A 6258-nucleotide genomic window follows, 5' to 3' on the forward strand; every position below is an offset into this window, starting at 1 on the left:
AACGGCAGAGCAGAAAGGACATTTTTACATAGTAGTCCAATGCAAGAGTCAGTTTGGATGTTTTCCTTTTACACTGTATCACTTTGAGGTGATTTTAGAGACACTTATGGGGGTGTGAGGGCGACCTGTGAAAGCCGATTTGTACTATCATGAATCTAAAGCAAAAAATATCATGTGTAATAGCGTCAGGTTTCTGGATGTAATTATGTTTTTTCAGATTCTATACATGTTGCACAGTCAGTTGATCAACTAACACATTTTGGCTTTAAAGGTGCTCTCCCTGATATTTATTACTTTATTAGCTTTGAATGTTGTTTTACGATGCAGTGGTGTTGGGTTTCCAACCTTATGGCTTGTCTGTACCATTGCTGTTTCATGTCTTTAAAAAGATACTTGTGATAATTTTTTGTATAAATTTAAAAAGTGACTTACTGTCATGCTTTTATTGTTGTGCACCGCTTTTGTCTTTTCATTTTTTACCCAAATATTTGTAATTCCCTCCCCTAAAAACAACTGTTTAAGTGGTGTTATTATTGTGTTGTAGTTAATATTTTTTTGTTTTTGTATTTTTTTTATTTCTTGAAGCATTGCTATTTTCCTGAGAGGCACTGTCACTGATGTAACTGGGATTTATGTTTTTGCACCAAGACTTTTTGTGGGGATGGTGCAAAATAAATCTTACTTTTCTGTAAAGTTGTGTTGTCCTTCATTGTACTTTACCTTTGAATATGTTTTATTTCCCTGGGCCTCAGCCACTCACTTTTCCTCTTTGTTACCATGGCGACAGTGCTGAACTATCATTTGAAAGAGTTAAAGTGCATTTGACACATTAGACACATTTTTTGCTAAAGCATAGTGAACACTTTTATATTTAAGAATTTGCTAAAGATTGTACCCAGCTTTCTTTAGTTTGACCATTTTTGGGATGTCTATAGTTTCACTTCCTTATTGGACGCAGACAAGGAAGTGATGAAGGACAACAACTTTAAACTGTTGCCGTGCAACCATGTTGTGTCAATGGGTAATGAGTCAAACTGCTCTGGAACCTTCCCTTTATGTCACTTCTGTCAGCAGCTTAAAAGTGCAATGACACAAAGTGTCAAAGACTGCTGTAAAGTTGTAAATTGTTTCTTGTCATTGATCATTTCTTCTCACTTTGACCCTCACCTCAGTAGCTAAAGGGTTCGGGAATGTGATGTCATATCGCTAAGCATTATGGGATTAGCAGCAATTGGAAACTAATGGAGATTTAGAAAGTTAAAATACTGGAGTTATTGTTCACATTAAAACACTTGGACAGCACAGTGTGTTAGATGTATTTACCAGCAGTAACTCAGCAGCGAACGGAGTTGTCCCACAGCTATTTTCTCAACTTTTTATATTGTTTTAGTTAGTGGAAATGTATGCTAACAGCTGCAAAGATGGCGGATCTCCATGGTAACTGTAGGATTTAATTGGCCTAACTAACATTATAGCCAACTGTGTGGTGTAGCTATGCAGGCTATGCCATACGTACCCTAAATTGCTAATGTTAAAAGAGCCGTGCATAGTCGTATATTTTAACATTTTTTTCCTTTATTAAACATATGTATATCTGTAATTATACATTGTCGTATTACATGTAGACAAGCTACAGTTGGAGATATCACATATTTTGAAGATATTTTAAAACATGATATAAAGTATTTAATTTAAGTATTTAAAATTTAATAAGATTTTGGCGCCATCTCCATAAGATGATCACCCTGCAGAGCCGGCCCTGAGAAACACTATTGTTGCACGACTCAAAAAGGTGATGCTATATTGGTGCGGGATGATTCATGATGTGATAACACTAAACCAAGGAGAAAGCAATAACAGTGATTGGCGTGCTTGGCGGCTCGCTCATTGATTGTTGGCATCAGATGAATCCCTGCTGCGCTGCGCCTCCAGGCTCATCAGACTCTGGGCTTTTCCACACTGCCAGAGCTGCGGCTAAGGACGCGGTGTCTGCGTCGTTTACAATTTGCTTTCTGAAGGGCAACAATTAAATGTTTACTTATCATGCATCCGTGGCGAAAAACTTGTACAACATTATGCAAAGCTAAGCATGGCAGAAACTTTGTGAGAGACTACAGTGGGCTGCTACATTGTTATTCAAAGTAAGTTCACTAAAATACTTGTGTTGGTGTTGAGTTGATGAGCATTTTTTATCAGTTTGGTTTGTATTTTTCTTGGATTAGTTTTGATTGTTGTACCAAACAACAATATGGCTGCACATTTCCCATACCTGCCAGATCCTGTGCCCAAGAATCCATATAAAACAGCTCACACCTGGAACAAAAGGTACAATGAGTGTTATTGTGCAGCCTACTTTGCTCTGCTCTTTTTTGCTTTACACTGTTTTTATTTTTATTTGGACAGATAGTATAGGTAACATGCTGTAAATTGTCGACTTCCACTAGTAAATCCCTTTGCCAATAGCTATACATTATAAGAGTGCCATAAAGAGTGGTAAATTAAATATTGAACAGGTTATTAAAGCAGGTTATTAATGCGGTTTATGTTCTGTCATAAATGCTGCTCACGAAGGATCTAAAATGGTCCATTAGTTTCCTGGTGCTGAACTCTGGCGCTGTCCGTGGTGCTGACTGCACAGACGCCAATCCGCCACCAGGTGTCACTGTGGCGCTTGCGTGGCCATGACTGCAAAAAAAGCGACCGCCGCAGCTCTATAATAAAACTCAAATGTATAATAGGAAATGGCAACTCTGGCCGTGGCAAATGTGGTGGCCATCTTGTGACTGACTGATAAGCCAAATTGTAATGGACAGTAATATGTAAAGAAGGTCACAAGTGCCATTGAATTAAAATAAAAAAAGCAAAGCAAAACAAAATAAAAAACGTGTTTGTTATGACGTGTCAAAGTTAACACTCAACTAACTACTAAGTAAAATCATATATAGAAAGAAAATTAAAATAAATCACAGTAATAAGAATGTTCCCCTGCATGAGTTCTTGAGGAGGATGGACAATCTCAACATGGCCGCCAGAGCTGGTCATTTAGTTCGATTTCGATTGATTACCATGGCAACGTCCTATCTGGATCTATGGCGCCCACAATGAGCAACAGAGGAGGGATGGCCAACATGAATATAATGTGTCACCCAGTCATTAATCAACTGGATCCCAGGGTGGATGGATTGCACAGAATAAATGCAATACGCCAAACATGACAAAGATGGATTTGGGGGAGACACTTTCTCAAATTCATCAATTGCAGTGAATAGTTTGGACGAGATCCAGGACAAAAGTGTTTCCTGTTGTCAGCAGCAGCAACCATGGAGGGACAAGTGGTCATAAGGAAATTTTTTAATTTTCATAAGGATGTTTTTTTTAATGTTTTGAGTGAAGCATAAAAGGATTAAATCGCGGTCACTCGACGTTATATACTATTGATTTGGAAAATGCATGTTACATAGTTGTATTGACGGTGTGTAAAGGCCGAGGTCATGGGTGTAGTATAGGTTAAAGCCATGGAGAGATGATTGACTAAACACTTTGCCTTAATATTTGATGTGATCTTGGCTTAAGGCAATGCTCTGTCTGCACCAATTAGAATTTTGTTTTCGCCGTAGATGATTCAGGATATCACATTCAGCTTGTGCATTGTGTACGTGATTGCAATTGCTGGTCTGTGAGCTCCTATACAGAACCATAATGACTCGAGTCACTATAGAATCCACTTCCTTCTTTCATTTTCTCCACGCACCTTCTCATGTGAGACTGAGGCTGTCATAGCTTGAACGCTACCATAGAAATATGCCGTTAGAGGCTGATTCACTACTGGCAAATACTAATAACCAGCTTCTCCGTGGGGTCCATATAGTTTTGCGTGATTTAAAATCCCCATTGTTTTTTATGATAATATGTGTCAATCGTCGACACACTATGAGCATTTTGAGAAGCTTGTCAAGCTTTTGGAGCGCAGCATAACTTTGAGACCATATTATTATTATTTTTTTAGATTAAGTTAGATTAGTTCACTGGTTCCCAAAGTGGGGGTTGCGAGGCCTTGGGTTGGGGGTCCCAAGATGATTTCGAGATGAAGCAAAAAGAAAAATGCTACTGTTCTTAGGAGATTTTTTAGTGTAAATCAGCCTATAATTAGTGAAATCCACTCAGTGATTCAAAATAAACTGTTTAGATATTAACGTGATTCTGAAATGTTATTCTTCCCAAAGGTAGCGTAAGAGGCAATAATTTTATACAATGGGGGTCCCGAGTTGTTTACGTGTCAATTTTGGGATCGCAGCCAAAAAAGTTTGGGAACCCCTGGATTAGTTTATTTAAAAAGGGACAATCAAACAGAATTAACCATCTGTTGTCCACTGCCAATGATTAAATAATAATAATAATAATAACAGTTATTAACAAGTCATTGACAAATCAATAACAACAATATAAATGACACTGTTAAACAACTACAACATGAGAGACACTGATTTTGTAAGTTGGTTTACTGTCCTGCCCTGGTCAGTCGTTGTCTTATGGTCCGTCATGGAGAGCGTGCTGAGCTCATGGGGTAAATCCATGGAAAACTGCCTGACTTGGATTATAAAGGAACACTTTTGGATTGAAATAAGATGTTAAATATTATGCAACTATCGTATCCTTGTATCTCACCGTGGCCAGAAAGCGTTTTTGTCTGAATGTTCTACAATCTTCTCTTCAAAGCTGAAAATGCTTGGCTATGGAAATATTTGCTGGAACGCCTCTGCTGCAGAGTCACTTGAGAGTCCAAGCCTGTGAGTCACAATACTTTTGGATAAATGGATGGAACTGATGGAGACAGGATTTGCTTAAACCCACAGCGTGTAGAATTTTCCCAATAAAAGACAATAAATTCCAATATATTTTTATTCAACCAGGAAAATCCCATTGAGATTAAAAAACTCTTTTTCAAGGGAGTCCTGGCCAAGAGGCAGCAACAAAAATACAAACATTTATTTGATGACAGATATTTTCATCATTGAAAAATACCTCATAAATGTACAAACAAACATGAGCCTTTACTGTGAGCGGCTCAGCTCTACTAAGACATGACTGTGACTTTAGTGGAGTGGGTGCGTCTCCAGCTCGTCTCCATGGAGATGTGACTAAAGTCTGCAGAATTTGACATTTAAACAGGTCAGGTCCTCATCCAAATCTATTCTTTGATTAATCACTGCAGAAACAGCATTTTCTGTGCTGGTCATTAGGAGCATGTTTTGTACTGATGGCAACAATATAATCCAAAATGTTGCGCGGTGTGCCTTTAAATACTTGTATTGTATTTTTGACCAAAGTGCGCAGACACTTAACTTCTGTCTATGTGTATTAATGTAAAATTGATATAATATAATGCTTTCTCACCTATTTGTACAGCTCAGTTGAAGTAGTTTAGTTCTTGGTGATAAATGTTAAATAAATAAATAAGACTCTTTGTGTTGGTATATGATTTATGTTCTGTACTGTGACTGTTTAAGTATTTTACATATTTTCATTTACATCTCCTTTTTGTTTAGCCTTGAGTTTCTACAACAGCCTGCAAAACAAGTCACTACTATGAATGTAAAGTATCGGCCGCTTGGCTGATATAGAAATATCCCAAATCCTTCCCGGGTTCTTTCGCCTCCAGTGCGATTGCAGCCGCTGTGTCCACTGTTCCTTTGTGCGTGTCCTGAAAGAGGTTTTTGCTCACAGCCTCTTAGTATTGATTCCTGGCTAAAAAGACATCCCACAATCCACTGTCCATTTGAGCTGCCTCCTTGTTCTTTTACCTCCTCCACTTCCATTACCCTCGTCCTCCCCTCGTGACCTCTCACCCTCCTCCTCTCTCTCTAACTGTCTGTTGACCCCATTCACTTGATGCGCCATCGCAAATCATTATTACCCTTTATTGTAACGGTGCTCTGTAGGGCTGCACCGGGCTAATACCCCTTAATCTTAAGTGTGCAGTAAAGATGCAGAGTTGCCCGTGTTAAAATGCGCGGGACAGCTTTTGGGCCCCGTGATTCCAGCTTAACAAGCCTGTTACGGGTGCAGTTGGCAGACGGGAGATGCCATGTACAAACAAGGTGAACATTATAGAGTGCGTAAAAGACGAGAATGACAAACAAGCCCCCGTATATATTGCGAGCCCACGAGGGAAGTGGCACTTGCGAGATCTCTGTAGCTTTTGCGCAATGTATGAATCATGAGGCCTATCTCCACGGCATGGTTAAGTGCGCCGTGATC

Source organism: Gobius niger, assembly GCF_951799975.1.
Source record: "Gobius niger genome assembly, chromosome: 11".
Lineage (NCBI taxonomy): Eukaryota > Metazoa > Chordata > Actinopteri > Gobiiformes > Gobiidae > Gobius > Gobius niger.